Below are 19,478 nucleotides of genomic sequence, written 5' to 3' on the forward strand. Positions count from 1 at the left end.
TAAGGAATAAGTTATATGAAATAAAGCACAAAAAGTGATTCCCCCCCCCCCCCCCCTCTTCTTAGTTGTACTGGGCACTATGGATGTGGCTGCAGCTTTATTTAGCTTTATGTTTATTGGTTTGATACGTTGGGTTTTGTTAATGTGGCAACAAATTGCAGGATGATGATAAATTAAATAGAGAAGAGTCAGAAAACTGAGTCAACAGTGTTATTTTCATTATCCGTAAGTTAGCTAACATTAGCAACCATAAGCTATCGGTCAAACCCAAGGACGTTACATTTAAACCTGGAAACAGTTTTGGAGGCAGAGCCCCATTCATTCCTATAAAAACTGCTCAGCCAAAATGGCTTGACTTCCCGGCTCTAAAATTACCCGGATCTTCTGCGTTGTGGGGCTGATAGAGCATGCGTACTAGAAACTTCCACCAACCGAGCTGGCTAACTTTCTGGTTTAATCTTGCAGCTCTTCAAGACTCTCCAAATGTTACTGGACGAAATGGCTCAAATGATGATAGTTAAACCAGTGGTTTCATGGGGGATGTGATGCTCAAAAAAATGTATACACGGTTTTACAGCCGCTTCTTTCACAATGTAAGCTTATGCAAAAAAGTCTTTTTGGGCCTCAGTGCATCACGTGATGATGTAATTGCGGCATGGCCGATACAAACATTGGCTTCAAAGCCAACCACATAAGGCTATGACAGCAACAACCCTGAATGTATTATGGTTGGTTACATTACTTATAAATTCATCTTTTAGTTAGTAAGAGACAGAATGTGTTATTTCTTATTTCAAAATACACATAGTCACGCTTTAGGGTATCTCAAAGTTATCTAAATCATTGTGTGTGTGTGTGTGTGTGTGTGTGTGTGTGTGTGTGTGTGTGTGTGTGTGTGTGTGTGTGTGTGTGTGTGTGTGTGGCTCCTGTGTGTCCTGAAGGACCATAGCCTCTGGCTGTGTGTATCAGGCGCTGGGCACGGACTGACCCAGACTGTGGAGCAAACAGTTCTGACGCCAACTCTGCTTCTAAGGGACAGTAAATAAAACATGTTCAGGTGACTCAGGGGCACAAAGCTTTAATGATATTTTCCAGCTCTGTGTCTCTCTTCTCCTTGCACTCGTGTTCTTTCTCTCACGCACACTGTGAATTCAGAAAATCCAACTTTTCTTGAGAAAAGGATATTTTCAACTACCTATCCAAACCTTAATTTATCCATTTACTTCTCATGTGCAACTAAAGATTATCACTGGCATTTTGGGTGTCCCAACGTTCAGTTTTACCTCGAAATAAAGCGGTTTAGATGATATAGCTAAACTGCACACCAGTACCTTAAGAACTATCTGGTTGTCTGATTGCTTGTGTTGCTTTCTGTGTTGGATTTGGCTTCGTTTTCAGATCTCAGCAATTAGTGGTCAGAAGTGATTTACAAAAAGGCTAAAATAAGATGGAACTTGTATTAAATCAGAGTAGTCCTATAAAGCTTCAGTTATAAATATTTTTTTATCTATATTGAATGAAATGACATGAAAAGTGAAAATGGTCACTTAAACCTGCAGACAATCATCCAGTCATTCCTCATCAGAGAAATGACCACAGGTTCAATCAATCAATCTTTATTTGTATAGTGCCACTTCACAACAAAAGTCATCTCATGACACTTTCCAAATCGAGCAGAGACCCAACATTTCCCCCATGAGCGAGCACTTGGTGACAGTGGCAAGAAAAACTGCCTTTTAACAGGCAGAAACCTCTGAGCAGAACCTGACTCAATGATGGGCGGTCATCTGCCTCGACCAGTTGGGTTGAGAGAGAGAGAGAGAGAGAGAGAGAGAGAGAGAGAGAGAGAGAGACTGTGAAAGCAGCTTATCATCACCTGTATTTACATTTCTGGTTAGGTGGCGACCCCTAGTGGCAGGCCTGCTAAAGTCCGCATAGGGAGGAAGTCGGGAACTGATGGTTGAGTCAAGCACAGGACTTTCACCCAGGAGAGCGCTGGTTATGTCCAGTGTGAAACCAAAAGTCAGTGGTGACTTATTTTGACTTAATAATGAAGTGAAGTTCCAACACCTACATAACATACTGTAACCAAAGTTATGTAAAGTGGGTACATTCATAGGTGAAGTTACAAGGTAGTCATTCTAAGACGAACCACAATGTTTCCCTAATCTTAGTTAGTAAGTTAGTTTAGTTTTAGTGTCTAAACGTAACCAAACTGAAAGTGTACAACAAAGGTCCGGCACAGTTTGACACTGGTACGCTCTCACAGTCAGGTTTTTTTGGGAACGGTGATATGTCGTGGGGGTCACCGGCAGTCAGCTTATTCAGTTGTTTAATTATGAGAATATGTTGCAGTTATCACACAACTCTTCAGCTGCTCATAGCTCTAGCAGGTTTGTCAGTTTAAGCACGCTGTTTTGGCTTTGTCTCATCCGTCTCGTCAACCCTTTTCCCAGCAGCAGCTGTGTCATTGAAGAAGCTGTGATAAACCCACTGTACTGGACCTGCCCAACAGACACAGACAAAGTTAGAAACTAGCTGGTGAACATGTCAAGCATTTAGCAACTTAAGAGCCAGACATTTCCCTCAGGAGGAGCCCAGAATCACGACTGCTCTGTTCTGCTGAACAGGCCATTTGTGGCTGACATGTTCATTTCAGTTGTAAATCCACAGTTTTGGCCAAAGAAGTTTTAGTTTTTTGGCACATCTTCTACCTAGGAAACAAATACATAGAGAATCCATTAATTCAGGCAATATCAAGTCAACCTGTTTTGTATGCAGCAATGACCACAGTCAAGCAGCCCAGCTAATCGCTTAAGTGCAAAGTAATTTAAAAGTGACTGCATCATTGCAGTTTTCTGTGCTATCTTTCAAAGTTTGTCTTTTCATTGTTCTTCTCTCTGTTTATATGTTCATGAACACAAAACACAAAATGCTCCCTGTTCTATTAGATATTGTGAGTTGAGAGTTATGATAAAGCCATTTTTCTCTGTTTCTCCCCAGGCGTTTCTTCTGTTGTTGATTCGTTTCCTTTTCTTATTTTGTCCTTGTTTTACCATCCCCGCTTATTGTTCCCTCATTTGTTCCAGTTTCTCTGGCTTGGCTTCATCAAAAATCTGTTTGTGTTTTGTATATATTCAGCCCTCTCTAATCTGTTCTGTGAGACTCCTCCCTTATCTGGCAGTAAGATGAAATCATGGGCACATTCTGCTTTTTGTTGAGATATTAACCAGATGGAGTCATTAGTGTTTTCTGAAATAGTGAAGGACAACTTTCGGCCAAGAGGGGTTTTTTTGTACCCGTTTTCTGTTTTTCTAGGCTGCTATTCATCACTTGAACCCTCTGTCGGCACGACAAGTCTTTCCCCCAGCGCGTCCCTCCCAGTGGGCAGAGCTCGACAGCGTGCCTGAGGCGGCTGCAGGCATTGAGTTAGGCCAGTAGTGTACCCTATGTGTGTGTATTTGTGTGTTTACGCATTGAAGTGGGGAATTGGGGGAAGAGATGATAGGAAGATAGGGAAGGAGATAAATTGCAAGAAGGTCAGAAAGTGTAAGGGTGGTTAGGGGGGTTGTGTGTGTCTGCATGCTGATTTACGGGGAAGACAGCACAGAGGGAGGGAGGACGATTAATCAAGAGATGATTTGAAAGTTGCTGTAAGGGGTGGGTGGGAGCGAGAGTTGACATGGCATCATTGGACTGTGAAAAAGTTTCTCTCCCTGTTCATTCCCCATTTCTATCGGCATTCTGTCATCTGTTTCCACGCCAACAGAGATACAAATTGCAAAGGAAGGAGAAAAAAAAGGGGAGAGGGAAAAAGTGCGCATTGCACAGTTGCAGAGCAAACCTTTAAAGTCTTACTCCCTGGGATGAGAGGAGGAGGAGGGGGGTGATGGAGATGATGTAGGGGGAACTGCTGAGGGAGAAAAGCCGCTGCTTGATGTGGAAGTGGAAGCCTGCAGACAGAGGAAAGACCCTTCCCTCTCCCCTTCTCTCTCTTTTTCTCTCTTTATCCACCACCCCCACCCCCCACCCCCCTTGTCTATTTGATGCAGCGGAGGAGAAACCGCATCCATTTCATCATGGCCAGCCTCACAAAGAAAAACCCTCAGTGTCGCGTTTTGTGCCGCCTCACCTCCCTCTGCCAGAACGCCACCACGCGCCGCTCAAGTGTTGATAAATTGCCACCATCTGCCTCATTTTTCAAGACCGCCGCCTCGTCGTCAAACACATACGCACTGACACAAAGCCCCTGTGCTCTCCTCAGCGATAACAAGAACAATCGCTGAGCCCCAGGAATGAGAGATGGGACGACAGAGGGAGAGGGCAAACGGGTGGAGGAATGAATGGTTGGGGTCTGGGGAGGGGGCAGATGAAGAAAACAAGTGGCAGCAAACATTGCTTCATTTAGTTTCTGACTGACAGGTAGAGACAGTTTGCCAAAGACAACATCTCTGTGCACTGAAGAGTAAGCTCAGTTTTATTTTACTTTTTACTTTATAAAACTATGGAAGCCAAGAATGGCACTCGAGAAAACAAGCTTTTTTAGATAATATACAGATATTTATATAATATATATAATTATATATATAATATATAGATAATAACATAATCAACCCACTATCACAGGAAAACAAAAGGTTGTTTATCAGAGATCAGGACTGCCATGCCAACATGTATAGACAGTGTCTTGACAACTCTCACAACTGATTTAAGCTGTCAGACCAAGGAGTAGCCATTATTGATCAACGCATCAGATGTGCTTCAGTCAAGGTCTAACACAGGCAGAAATGACAGATAACATTCAATTCAGTCCTCATCATTTAAGGAGAAGACTAGCCCAGCTGCAACTTCATGGGTAAGTGCACCTCATTAACCCTCCTGAAAGTTGTTTTCTTGGGATAAATGATCTTGTTATCTGAAGAAACTGTCTTTTTGTTTTCTTGAGTTAATGTAATAAATGTACCTGTTATGGTGAGAAAACAAAATAATTAACTTGTGAGGTTGAGATAAACAGCTCTCAGCTTCCACACAAAACAAATATCAGTACTCCTGAAATAAAATTTTCAGTTTGATGCCTGTACTGACTTCATGTCAGATACTTTTGTAGCTTCAGGTGGATTTCAGTAAACCTAGGGAGCCGTGCTCAGACACAAGTCTGAAAAAGTGTTTTAAAAAACTTGAAAAATCCTTCTAGCTGCTCGACAGTGGTCATTTTTAGTGTCCCTGTTTCCCACAAACAGCCCATCGTAACGATGCTGTCATTTCCAGCAGACATGTTACTGTAAATCTCACCTGTGGCAGTTGTGTTGAGTCACATCGTTGATTCAAGCAGCACACTGCTGTGTTCAGACGGCACGAGAAAGGTCTGGAGATGAATCAAAGCTGTAGAAAGACACATAGACGAGTTAATCAATAGGATGTTCACTTGTCTGTTTCTCTGTGCTCCCATCATGCTTTGACCTTTTCCTGTGGCCTTTTTACAACTGGCAGATGATGTCACTGAGGGGTAGTCACGCTGAGCTCGGAGCTTTATACATTGATAACTAGGGTTGTTCTGATACAGCTACCAGTGTTTGAAATGTCTCAGATACCTCCTTAAATACTGGAATGAGTACACTAATATATGCACTGATCTGTTACCACATAATTGAATTATTAAGTAACACCTGCAACTTCACCAATTGTTTGCTGCACAAGTAGCTAGTATTCATAAACTGCAAAATAATATTGGAACATCTCTACTGATAAGGGAGGGGTCCTCCACCAATTTTACACATGTCAGTCCCACCAGTTTTCAGCCAGTTGTATAATGTGTCAGGAGTGGGCCTGGAGCAGGGGTCACCAACCTTTTCGAGACTGAGAGCTACCTCAAGGAGAGAGAGTAATTAATTGATTACAGATGGTGTTGTTCTCTCAGAAGGCACAAAAAAAAGAAAAGTATAAAATGCTAAAAGTGTTCCCAAATATTGAGAGCTAAGTCTCAGTGCTGCAATGTGAAAATGTAAAGTATACCAGAGAAAAGTGTCCAGGAAGTGTCCTTGAATGAAGCTTAGCATTTATTAATCCACTTATGCGATTCAATACTCTGTCTTCAAGGTTAAATCCAAACAGAAGCACTGTGTGTGTGTCCTGTGTTTTGTGCTTTCTGTTAACTCCAAACTAACAAACCACCCCCCACACTGTATCACCAGCGTTGTCAGCAGCGTCTTGTTCTGTTGTAGCATCCTGATGTGCGTGTGATTGATAGATGACCGGGCTGACACTGCCTGCCACTTGAGTTATAACGACAGGTGAGCTGCTGCAGTACCAGACAAATGGCCTTGTTTATCTCCAATAGATGCTTCAGCACAAAGCGCACACACTCACACCAACATCCCACATACCACCTTTGCGTCTTTACCCCTGCAGCCCTCCCGTGCATGCACTAGGCGTCCAAGTGTCTTGCCATGCACTTCACCACAAGCTCGAACTTCTTACATGCCCTGGCTATAAACCAGAAAATCAATGGGGCCTTTTTGTTTCCCTTAGGCTCCTAAAGACAAATCAATTGTAGCCGATCTATTGTAATAAGGACGCGTCAGCCTTGGACGAGCCAGAGGAGATGCTGCGAACATCGGTTATTAGATTTTCCGGCGAGGCGAAGAGAGGCTCAGCAGACAGGGCCAGGGCTTTTGTTTTCATTGAGTGGCTGTTATGTGAAGTCCACCCCTGCTTAGTAACTCCATCGTCGCTGCCAGCAGGCCGCTTGGCTCCCGCTTGTAAGGTGCTTCAGTCAGCAGCAATGCTCGGCTTCGTCAGGAGTGGGATTAGCACTCTCAGAAGCCTTTTCCCACTGACTGCAGGCTTCAGGCATTAATGAGATTCTCACCTTAGATTTGTGATGTAACATTGAAACTATGTGTTAAACTATTCAAGAGCTGTTTGCCAGGTGTCCATTGTACACATGATCAGAATGTTAAATTCACTTTTGAAAGACCTCATTGTATGTTCTATATAAAGCCGTTAGTTTAGCCGTTAGTTTAGCAGAGAGGCCGTTAGTGTCTAAATCCTCAACATTTTGGTTCTGAGTAGGACGTCCCCATAGCCGGATTAACATGCTGGGCAAAAATGACCTGCTGGGCCCCCAAAGTACCCCTCTTGTTTATTCAACCCCACCATCAGACAAGAACGTTGATACAGGATTCTGCAGAATTACGTCCAAACATTTTTTAGCTCTTTTTGTGACAAGGGTTAGGGTGGTTTGGTGGACACGTCACACGCCCATCCACCACCCAGACCCCCACACCCTTACTTTCTGCTTTGCTACATTGAAACACACTACTTTATGCTTTGGCACAGATTATTGACATTGGTTGTAAATTGTGAGGTGGAAGTTAGTCCAATAGGGATCTAAAACCCAGGACACTCTGCAGTTTTATGCATTTGTCTACAGTATTTCTATGCTGACATATTATAGGACTCAGATTTGCTGTGTGTTAATTTGAAACGTAATGAAATTCACCTATTTGCTGCAAAAAAACACTTGCATATCTTAATATCTAATGCAAATCTTAAAACTATATTTTGACACCACCCTTTCAAGATGGGGCCCTCAAGATCAGGTAATAAAATGGGACCTACATAGGATAGAATGGATCCTACATCAGTTGCCCTATGCTAGTCTTGAAACACCTGGTCAAAGTGATGTGTGTCCACGTGATTGCTACGTTACTATGGCTGTTGCGTAGCAGCAGCGTGTGCCACTAGGACACATTTGTTTTAAGAGTGGTGTAGCTCCTTTAAGGAATAGGGCAGTGCATATTTTCGTGTGCATAGCGAGTGTGTGGTGGAGTGAGAGAAGGAGTGGCAGAAAGTGCCAGGGAATACAAGCGGAGCAGAGAAGAAAGTTGAGCACTAAGTTGTCATTTTAACAGTAAAGTACTGTGTTTGTCAGTGAATGCAGGCTGCAGCTTCTCAACACCGAAGAAAATCTCCCGTGTTGTTTCACAACTGCTTGAAAAGTGATGTCACAATGTTTACAATCTCCCACTGTCTTATTAACCGATGTGTCGGCTACTCTGTGAGTAGATAAATTACATGCCTTGTTAAAGCAGAAAAACAATGCGTACGGGTGTTTAGTAGTGTTGTTGATTGATTCAGGCTCATATCTTGACATTTAGTATTTGAATTCTATATATTGCGTTGTTAATGTTCAGAGGGACTGCTCTCTACAGTTTGAAAACTGGCTCACTGCAGTTTAATTTTGCTATTAGTGGGTCTCGAGGGAAGCGTCATGGCATCTCCAGCCCTGTTTTGTGGTGACAAATCGTTGCTAATATGTTAGCTGATAGTACGTCATCGTGTATGTATTCTGTGTAGATGGTGTCCAGACGGTGCAACCAGCGTGTCAGGTTGGAGCTAGAATGACAAGTTGCAACTTGGTCCTGTTGGTACAACCGGCCCCAGTTGTTAAGGAGATGCTCCAGAAATGTTTTTGGACTATGAGAATTCCCCCAATATTCAGCATTGGGGAGAATAGCTATGACAAAATAAAAAAATTGTGTGAACTGTTCTTTTAAGGTCTTTATCCATTTTGTAGATATTGTAACTCAGTGGTGCATAATCCCAAAATTACAACTGAATCGCTACAAACCAGTTGCTACACGATCTGTGTCCATTGGGGTCACCCAGAGCAGTTGCCCATTTCAGCTGATTGGCAATCCAGCCTTGAATATACCCACAACAACTGGCCAGATGTGTAAATGTATAATTATGGTTCACACCTTCATGATTTTGGTCACCTCCAGGCAACCAAAGTGCAACCCTCAGGAAAACTATATTTTCTCATAAGTTGTAAAGCCAAATGGAGAATGTGTTGTATGATGTCACTTTCATTATAATTAATGTATTATGGTGCTCAATGAGCATTGAAGTCTCATGGGACTGTTAGCAAGTCTAGAGTTTTGATGATTCAGTAGTTGCCTGGGAAAATCTTCTACCCTCCCTCAAACTGCTTTATGATTTCAGGGTACACCTCTAAAAAATATTCAGACAACACAGTCCGTTATGATGACTCTGGACTCTTTAAAGCCATGTTTACTTTATTTTTACTCCTTGAAAAGTAAGCAGCTCTTTCATTCACATCAATCTTCTCCTGAGATCTCAGGAAATAATACCTGGAGAGATGGGGGCTTTTTTGGTTTGTTTAACTTAGTGCATATGTTTGTGCAAGTGGGTGAGTGTGTTTGTGTTATTGATCACAGTTGGCTGATGAATATTAATATTCCTACAGAGAGCATTCAATAGGCATCTGCCCAGAGCACTCCAGAGCACCTCCACAGTGAACTCTGCCTCTGCCTCTGTGTTGGGTTGCCCAACACATTTACCACACAGAAACTGAGAAACGCGTTTGATTTACAGTCAGTGGTCAGCAGTGTTTTCAAGTAACCTTTTAGTATTGGCTGCTCGCTTGGAAACTCGATCAATAATCCACAATGGGGAAAAAAAGGCGAGTTGAGTTGAGTCAAGCCCTACCCGTAAGAAAATTTAAAAAACTTGGACTTCAGTAGTTCTTTAGATCTGGCTGTGGTCCTGCTAACAGTTTTCTACACTTGATTTTCCTCTCTTCTAGCTATCTCTGTGTCTGTCATATTTATTTACATACATACTTATGGCCACAAACACTCACCATAACCCCTGAGAAAATAATGGATGCAGCTCACAGGTTCAAGCCCTGAAATAATCACGTGCTGATCTGCAGCATCAGCCTCTCATCTCAGTCCTCTGATCAGTAGCTTCGGTGTCGTTATCCCTCTCACATGCGTTCTTAATCACTCACAATTCACACCGTTCCCCAGAAATACTCATCTCTGTATCTGTGTGTTAGTGCTCACAAGTATGTGGTGGTTTTTATTCATTTATTTATTTTTTTCAATATGCCGTCACGCTCACTCGTCATTGTGGGAAAAGCAACAGCTCCTACGCACATACACACACATATATACACCTCCGCTTACTCACACACATCATTACTCACTATAAAGAAACCGTAGCCTCTGGGCTTGTTCACCGCAGCCCACCGTAATGCCTTGTCTCCCAGGCCATTCATAAGGCATAATGTGCGTCTTGGTGTGGAGTACATCAACACGAGTGGTGGCGGCTTGTATCACCTGCGAGTTTCCCGAAGATACTGCATCCAATTCCATGCATCATACCCACTACAGCTCATTTGCATCAGAGTAATATGGTGTTTTACTACAGGCGAGGCAAGAGTGTGATTTGTTGGCAGGATGAGAAGTGAATCAATGATAAATATTTGACTTCAAACTCAAATGTCACACAAATGTGTTTTTATTCTCTGTGCATGCACATCTGCTATGTTCATAAATAATGAACGACAGCCTGGCATAATGCTACATACTTACAGAACATATAGAACACACTGTAGATGGTGGTAAATCTTGGCTGTTGAATAGACAGTGGTGCAGATTGTTAGGTGCACAGATTGCACTATTCGTTATGTCAATTCTGTTCACTGACGGGGTGCAGCAGAGGGAACCTCCATCTCTCCTCCTCTTCCTCATCCTACCCTTCAGTGTCAAGGCTCAGCTGCCTTATAAAGCCTTTGCTATACTGTCAGAGAGGCAGATTCAAACATCCCGTATCTGTCTTTATACATGTCTGATTTCTATCTTTCCCACATCCTCCTCCCCTCTACCTTTCTCCTTTCCTGGACATCCTTTTACTCTTTCTTTATTTTCCTCTCTTCCTCCACTTTCCTTCACTTCTTTTGTCATCACACCCTGATCTTCTATGTCTACCTGCCTGTACCTTCCTCTCTCTCATCCCTCCTGCTCCGTCTCTCTCTAAATCGGCCTTCACTCCATCACCTTGTCACTGTGGTACGCAGCTGTCAGACATGGCAGTGAATCGTATCGCGCTGACCCAATCAGAAACCAGGGAGAGAGACGGACGGATGGACGGACAGACAGACGAGAGCCAACAAGAACTCAACTTCTCACTGTTCACTGATTCTCTCTCTCTCTGGAATCCCTGATAAGTCTGGATGTCTCGCTGTTTTTAAAGGGACAGTTAAGTCAAATGAGATTAGCTAGGTCTGAGGTCAGTGTACGTCATTAAAGAAATGGCTCTGATGAAGGTTAGTTTAATGGGCAGTGGGAGATGATGAGAGCAGGGCAAAGATTCTCATCAAGGTTGAAACAAATGATTGCGAATTGAGTGTATAAAGTATGAACCTCCATGAACATTTGAGATATGATATTAAAAGTACAGAGAAATTACAACCCCCCAGTGCCTGTCAGCCACCACTATAACAGACTGCTCTTTTCACTTCCACTGGTTGAAGAGAAGGTAATCTTAGATTTTTGCAAATAATTTCTCTTGGGGAAAGAGCCAGTGGGCTTCAGCAGGCAAGCTGTTGTTGTTAACACTGCCAGCAGGGTTTGGTCTCTGCTGCTGACTTTGAGTTTGGTGTGTTAGAATGAAATATTATACAATCGCTGAAAATGCCATTAATACAGACTTTTTTCACTGTGTGATGAATGCTTTTCTATGACTGCTACTACTACAACTGCAAATTCATCTTATTGACGTCTGATACTATCTGTCAATTACAAATGCTACTACCCTAAACCCCATATTCCACCGGGCACATCTGCGTTGCACTCCAAAGCTGATCGTGGCCATTCTAGAGCAGATTGAGCAAGGCAGGAAGTCACAGGAACGGCATAGTGCATCCTCAGCAGACTCAGGATCTACATGACAACAAAGTAGAAAATAACAACAATGAACACACTTAAAACCAGTCAAATAAAAAGAAACCATTTAACTATGTAGCTTACTCATCCATGACAGAAGCACAAAAATCATCAGAAAATGACAAAATAAACACAATCTGTAAAGTCAGTAATATCAGGCAGGATTGACGCTCCGCCTCTAGACTAGTACCTGCTTTTGCTGCTATTACACACTTGTGTGAAAGATGTAGATCTTTATTTAAGTAAAAGTAGCAGCACCACAATGTCAAGTAGTCCACAAAAGGTACAAGTCCGACATTTTAATGTCATGATGCACTGACACACCCCGTGCACCTGTACATCACTGCAGCGTGGGGATATGTTCAACTGCTAGAGGTCACCAAAAACAAAACTTTCAGCCAATGTTAAAGCAACATGAAGTAACTTTTTCACCTTAAAATAAGAGTGTCAAAATCATTTTGATGGCACAGTGTCTTGTACTAGGCTGAAAGGTGTCTCTTACTTGTTTCTGCACTATGTAACCTCAGTGAGGGTAGGATCACAGCGTTACACACGTTTACTTCAAGATACAAGTTTTCAACACATGACATTGTTATGATGTAATGAGTTTTGTTTGTAGTTGGCACCTACATTACATCTGACAAATTGTTAAAGGCCTGGGATTTGTATTTATGACACTGGTGTTGCAGTCTGTGGGGGGCACTAAATCGCACAAAAAGCTAATTTCTACATAATGTTGCTTTAAGCTACTCTTTAAAGGTCCAGTGTGTAGGATTTAGGGGGACTGAGAGCAAAAAAAATAATAACATTTTCAAAATTATGTTTTCATTAGTAAATTAAGAATCATGGGTTTTCGTTACCATAGCATGACCCTTTTACATTTAGAGAGGTCCTCTTCCACAGGGTCCGCTATGTTGGACCTCCATGTTTCTACAGTAGCCCAGAACAAACAAACCAAACACCAGCTCTAGAGAGGGTCGTGACACATGTAGGGGAGGGTGCGGCAAGGGTGTTGAGCTGGTTGCAAACTGCAACCTCACCACTACATGAAACTAAATCATTCACGCTGGAACTTTAACTAAAAATATTATCAGCAAAATGTACTAATTAAAAACAATGTCCCCTTTCAGAGTGTTACATTAATATAAATTATATTATTGTTTTTTTTCCTAATGCTAATGTAACATACACCATCTTTCTAATAGATTTGTCCGCCCAATTTATATCAATAAGTGAGGAGTAAATAATAGAAACAGCTTACAGTACACAAAACAGTTCATCAGCATGCTGCAGGCTGTGGTTTGCAGCCTCCAAAATGACCTCACAGTTGAATGAACATCTCTCTAAAACAGTTTCAACTTTAACTTTAAACTGCTACTTTAACTACTTTATATACTGTTGGATTCAAAAAAACGTGTTTGATGGGAAATCATAACCTGTAAAGTAACTACTAATTATAACTGTAAAATCAATAGTAAATGTATGAAATTGCATAAAATATAAATACTCAGTAACAATAAAGTAACAATTACAGTGTTGTCCTTAAATTCTTGAGTAAATGTACTGTAATGTAGTGGTGTTACGAGGCTATAAGTGTCTGTCATAAATAGAAATGTGAACTCCTATGACATATGCTGTGGATGTCAGTTTGAATCATGAAGGCACAAGTTCTTAAAACTCACCCTCTGATCTTGACTTGCGGCCTGTCACCACACCGCAGATGTTGCCCATAAATTTTTGTGTTTCTGTTTTTTTTTTTTCTTTAGAAGTCGGTCAGCGGTTTGCGTAGGTAGGGAGCATCTCTTGGGGACCGGCTCGATGACAGGTGTCTCTGTCACACTGCCATGTCCTCATCAGTCAGGTCACTGCTAACGTCACACAGTGTGGATCTGAGACCGCATACTACATCATCTGGCATGTTCGTCAATTCCATTTTATCACTGCTGACGTCTCAGTAGTAAATCTGCATGCACAGTTATTTCAAATTAATCAAGAGTTTATCACAATCTTCCTCTTTATCCATTCATGATTTAACCTACAATATCATGTTTAATGTGGTGATGGGGAAAGCGAGTAAGACTAATATAATAATAAAATTATTATGGAAATGATAAGACGGTAAGAATATGAGACCAAAGCAGCTGTCTGCATTTTCATGAGATTCTGTTTCATCAGACTGCTCCCAAAAGAAGAATATTGAGCCCAGAAGAAACTCAGTACAAGTTAACTTAACTTAACTCAATATTTGTTTAGTCAAAGGTTGAATAAAAAAGTGTGAACTTTGATGAAGTTGTAAAGGTTTTGGATGTGAGTGAAAAGAAAAGACCTTGAGGCCAGTCCCTGGTGTGTGCACACATTTTAAAAAGGTTTATTTGAATCTACCGGTTCAGAAACATAAATGGCACAGAGATGCATCCCCACACAAAAGCATTTGCAGTACACATGTGTTTTATGTAAAGCCCGGGTAAAAATGAGCTTGACTGCATTCTGACTGTCAGTATGAATCCAAGAACAATGCCACTGAATATTCTGATGTGCAGCAGAGCCATGGTTTGGTTTGCACACTTAATATTATGAATGTCCCTTTTATGATACTTAAAATCTGCAAGTGCCACCACTGCATCTGGATATATTTTCAAAACTAAGACCTTGTTGACCAACCATAAATTTGGATCGTGATATGAAGTCAACATATTTCAGTAGGAAATGTTGGGTTGGCATTAGCAGTAAGAGTGAACAGCAAACAGCAAATGTGATGTGACATGCTGTATTGTTTCATATGAATCTCTGAGACCAGCACGGGAATGGCAGACTCTGCCACAGCCAATTAAAGCTACCATTTAGAGAGGTAGTTACAGAAAGTAAATACACTGAATTATGCTATTGTGAAGGATTATACATTTCAGATGAGTTCTATTCCCAAGAGATAGCTAATGGCATTTTTTTTGCATGAGATGTGTAGGTGGCAGAAACCACAAAAATACATGTATACATACCTATCAGGACGTGTGGCCTGCCTTATCTATTTTATAAGAAAAGTCCAATGTGTGTATCCATCTGAAAAGGTGAGTAAAGCTGTTATATAGAAGGTATGTCTCTGTGATTTTCCTTCACTCTGTAGTTTTATTAGTGAAAATAGCTTGTTCTTCTGATGATATCTGAACAAGATCATTGGCCTCTCTCTGCCCCCCAGAATCCACACACACAAAAGGCACACAAACGTTCAAGGAACATAACGGCTGGCCTTCACATGGCACATCAGGGCCCCCTTCCCTCCCTTACACACAGTGATAGCATCCACCGTGATTCATCTCCCTGGCAGTGTGAAGTGTAAAGGAGATTATTACCAGTGAAGGGCTCAGCCCCCCTGAAGATCTACTGCTCTCCCGTCTGCCCTGCAGAGGAAATGGGAAAATATTGCTAATCTTTACAGCCCTGTGAGTGTGTGTGTGTGTAGGGGGGTTCATGTTATGTGCACTAGTAATGCCTGAAGCCTGACCAGCATGGCTAAGCAGCTCCCAGGCTTGTTTACCATCTAGAAATGTGCTGACTTCAGGGGGTTTTGTGCGCAAATGTTTCTGTATGCATGCGTTTGCAGAAGTACCTACGTGTGGTTTTGTGTGTGTGTGGCCATGGGTGTGCCATGATGTGTAAATTTATTTTTTCACATCAATAAAGCCAGAAGCCAGCTGTTGTACAGGCCTGTACAGTATGTTGTGTTTCTTCGTGTTCCTTCTTCTTTCTCTTTTCGTTGGCCTCATATTTTCTGTTCTGACCACAACAGCACTGAGGCCCCGTTTGAAATTACCAACAGATAAAATCATAATGGTAGGAATGATCACTAACTATGCTCAGTAAGAGGGAAGCTCAGTAATATGCTAATCTAAATGAAGGCTATTTGCACATATCATGTAAATGATACTGTAGGTTTGGCTCATTATCTCTTAATGATTTGTAGGGTCATCTGTTTCAACACTGCTCTCAGCTCAATCCCCCCTAATTAGCATAAAGATTTTACCTTGGTACCTTTATCTTGGCAGGTAAAGTAAAGCTTTGACGTCCCTGAGGGGCAATTTGGGCTGCAGACAGCAGCCAATTGTAAATACAATAATCAATAAGAGTACACAGGTTAACGCCGACGTCATTGTTGTCATTGTCACTTGTCACCAAAACCATCAGAGATCAGTGGATAAATAATAATGGTGGTGGCGATGCAGCTATCGCCACCACCAGCAGATTCTTCACATTGTCTGTCTGAGGGCTTTATTCCACAAGAGGATTTGCATAATTTAAAAATGAATGAAAAGAATGATTACAGTTGCTAATGATTATTTCGGACGACCGGTGCCTGTCATGGCGTGGCAATTCTCAGATTGGGTAGTGACAGTAATGTTAACCATTGTCACCATAGAGTTTAGTGTATTAGCATGTGAACATTTTCTTTTTAAAAATATTTGTTTGTGTTTTTTTGTGCCTTTATTATGATAGTGACAGCCAGAGATTATGACAGGAAAGGGCAGAAAGAGAGGGGAGACGACATGCAGCAAAGGGCCACAGGTTGGATTCGAACCGTGGGCTGCTGCTATGAGGACAAAGCCTCTGCACATGGGGCGCACGCCCTACCAACTGACCCTCGATTCAAATAATGAAAAATCCTGAATAAAACCTGTGAATCTGTAACAGATTCATTGAGACTGAGACAGGACTGCCGAAAGGATAGTGGTAACAAGGACAAGGCCTGAAGTATAGTTGGATGAGCTAATTGAAAGTTAGGATGAAAAGATGAGTTTCTAACAGAGTCAGACTGTCTAATAAAAACAGGGAGATTATTCCAGACAAAAGGGGCACGATAGGAAAAGGCCCCGCAGCCTGCTGGCTTCTTTTTAACTCTGGGGACAGATAGGAGCAGTGTATTCTGAGAAAGTAGAGCACTGGATCTGATATGAGGTATAATGAGATCAGACAGATATGAAGGGATGAGACCATTTACAAATTTATAAGTCATCAGAAGCACCTTAATGTCTGATCTGACATGGAAGCCACTGAAGTGAAGCTCAAACGTGTAGTATGGTGAAATTTAGCTGCAACAATCAAATCTGAATGAAACAATGGCATGAATGAATGTCTCTGTATCAGATGCGGCCAGGAAATACCTATTTTTACCTCATGTTTAGTGGTTAATGTAGTGACAAAGATGCACACAGTTATCTCTAATATATTTATCTCATGTCAGCAGCAGTAGTACTAGTTTTACAGCGTGATATACTGTGTGTGTATACATATAGTATAATATTAAACTTAATAGCGTTAACACAACAGACACTCTTATTGCTCTCTATCAATACAGTTTTAGTGCAGGTCTTTATGGCCCGGCTCAGGTTAAAAATAAATGTAGGAATATATGGTATAGTATCAGTATCATAACAACTCTATTTGAAAGCCAGAATTCTGCAGTAGAGTAAAGACAAAAGTGAGGCCAAGATCCTCCGAATCATCCTGATCTCTCGCTGTAGCTCCAGCCATTATTCTGCTATGAACATGAGGAGGCTTGGCACAGCACCAGCAGACCACCAGCCTGTTAACGTAATGTGATATAGAAGCATAAAATAATAAAGCACAATGAATGTATTCAAATGTACCAAAATGTAAGTGGAGTAAAATACATTATTTTTCTTTAAAATCTCTAAAATACTGATACTAAAAAGTATGTTGCATTGAAATTACCCCTAAAAGTTTCTATAGTACAAGTAATGGAGTAAATGTAACTTGTTTCTACCCACTGCTGATCGACTGTATTTCAGTCTGGACCAAAGTAATGGACCGACCTACTCACCGACCAGCGAACCGACATTGAGTTTGTTTGAGGAAAACATTTGCTACAGCCATACTGCATGTACTGTATGTGTTAAACCCATATGAAACTGTTCCCATCAGCTTTCAGTGACACACAGATCCTTACTGGCTCCCTCTGAGCTGTTCTCACTCTCTGTTATTCATCCATGTTGTGTGTCGGAAAGACCAACTGACTGTGGCAGACTAATGAAAGCAGAGTTGGCCTTGGCTGTCCAGCGCAGTCATACCGGTCAGACAGGTCAGCAAAGATGATGGTGCACCTGACTGCTGAAGGTCAAAGGTCAAACCTTTCATCTCTTTCTCTGCATCGCCCAGCCTCCCTAACTGCTTAATGGAAGGTAGCTCTAATCCTCCGAGTATCTGAAAGTCTTTTGAAGTGGTTTAACGCCACCCTTTAATATGAAATCAAGATGCAATCGGTTTGAAGTTTATTTATAGAGTGCTCTTTAATACAAATGCATTTTAAAGTGCATGAAAGGGTAATAAAACATTAAACAAAAAGGGTAGAGAAGGAGAAAAAAACACAAGCCCTAGAGAAAAAGAAAATGAATATAGAAGAACAACACTGCTTACTTTATGAGATCAATAAAATGAATGTAAAGGTTGCTTTTACTGTAGATTAACTTCAGTGTAAGACAAAATAAAGTACATACCGTACACACAAGCTCAAACTCCTCATCAAGAGGATCAGAAAGGACGCTTAAAAATAAGTTGAGCCTTTAAATTTGCTATCTTGAAAGAAATATGAGACACATCAGGCAGATTAACAACGTTGGTGCAAGTTGCTCAGATGCCAGCTACAACTTTGTACCAGTGATTGTGCTTCTTTTAATTCATCAGGGACATTTTGTGGCTTTTTGTTCTCATACTTAGATCTTTCTTATGTGATAGAAATTAGCACATTATGATGATGATAATCACATTAAGCCAGAACAATGTGGCCAGTTCAGCATCTTTCTATCACGTGTTTACTTTGAGTTTCTGTTTTATTTCACAGGTTACTGGTAACTTCAATAATTTGAGACTCAAAAGATTTCCTCTTTCTTGACCCTTCAAAGAACTAGAAGCTTTCCTTTTTGAAGGTACAATATCGCTTGGCACACAGCTCATGGTGTGTCTGACAGCAGAGCATGGAGGACACCACACTGGTTGCAGCCTTTTATTAGAACAGAAAATCATCTGTAAGTAACTAATATTCATGTATGTGTGTTTGTAAATACATAATCCTTGAATATATTTTTATAATTCAAAATTCTCCCTGCCTATAATTAGAGCTGCGTCCCTGTAATACCCCCCTCATGCATCATTATTTCTTATATCTAATTAGAAAAGATGCATAATAGCCAATTAGAATAACACTCCCCAACTCTAATTGCCTGAGTCATAAGTCACCAAAGCCCTGCTGTACACTTTCAAGGTGTCGCTTCCAGAAGTCAAACGTTGTTATTTTAGCAACAATAAGCTTTTAATAGCACAAATGTGTCGCCACAAGCATGTGTGTAAAAAATGAGGCCACTCTTCACAGTGAGGATATTTTTTACAATAAGTAGTGTGTATTTTAAGACCAGATGGGACAGAGGGGAAATAGAAAAAGAAATTGGACTGGGTCAATTTATTTTTTCATCATGTCAGTGTCAACCTGACATTGTCTGTGCTACATTTTTAAAAGCAATGGTTTGCAGCGTTGTATGCTTGAGCAGCTTTACGTCTGCTACAACATAACGAGTTGAAAAGCAAAACAAGACATCAAGTTCCTCTATGAAATACAGATATCTAAAAACCATTCTTTCTCTGTGATCATCATTCATTGTCAGATTCATATTTCACAGAAGCAGGAGATGACGCCCTCTTCTTTCTTTTTCCTCTTTG

At 41.2% G+C, this 19,478-nt stretch overlaps 1 protein-coding gene across 3 annotated transcripts in view; it reads left to right on the plus strand.

The window, feature by feature from the left end:
* Positions 1-19,478, plus strand: part of LOC140995244 (endonuclease V-like) — a 70,458-nt gene that overhangs the window by 41,749 nt on the left and 9,231 nt on the right. Inside the window, exon 9 of one of the 3 annotated variants that reach the window (XM_073465224.1) lies at positions 14,950-15,017. The exons of 1 other annotated variant lie outside the window; for it this stretch is intronic. The gene's annotated coding sequence lies outside the window, so the exon portion shown is untranslated. Of the gene's footprint in view, positions 1-941; positions 1,001-14,949; positions 15,018-19,478 lie in introns of those variants that run through there. One more of the 3 variants, XM_073465233.1, reaches the window with a different exon arrangement.

This window comes from Pagrus major, chromosome 1, assembly GCF_040436345.1.
Source record: "Pagrus major chromosome 1, Pma_NU_1.0".
Classification (NCBI taxonomy): Eukaryota; Metazoa; Chordata; class Actinopteri; order Spariformes; family Sparidae; genus Pagrus; species Pagrus major.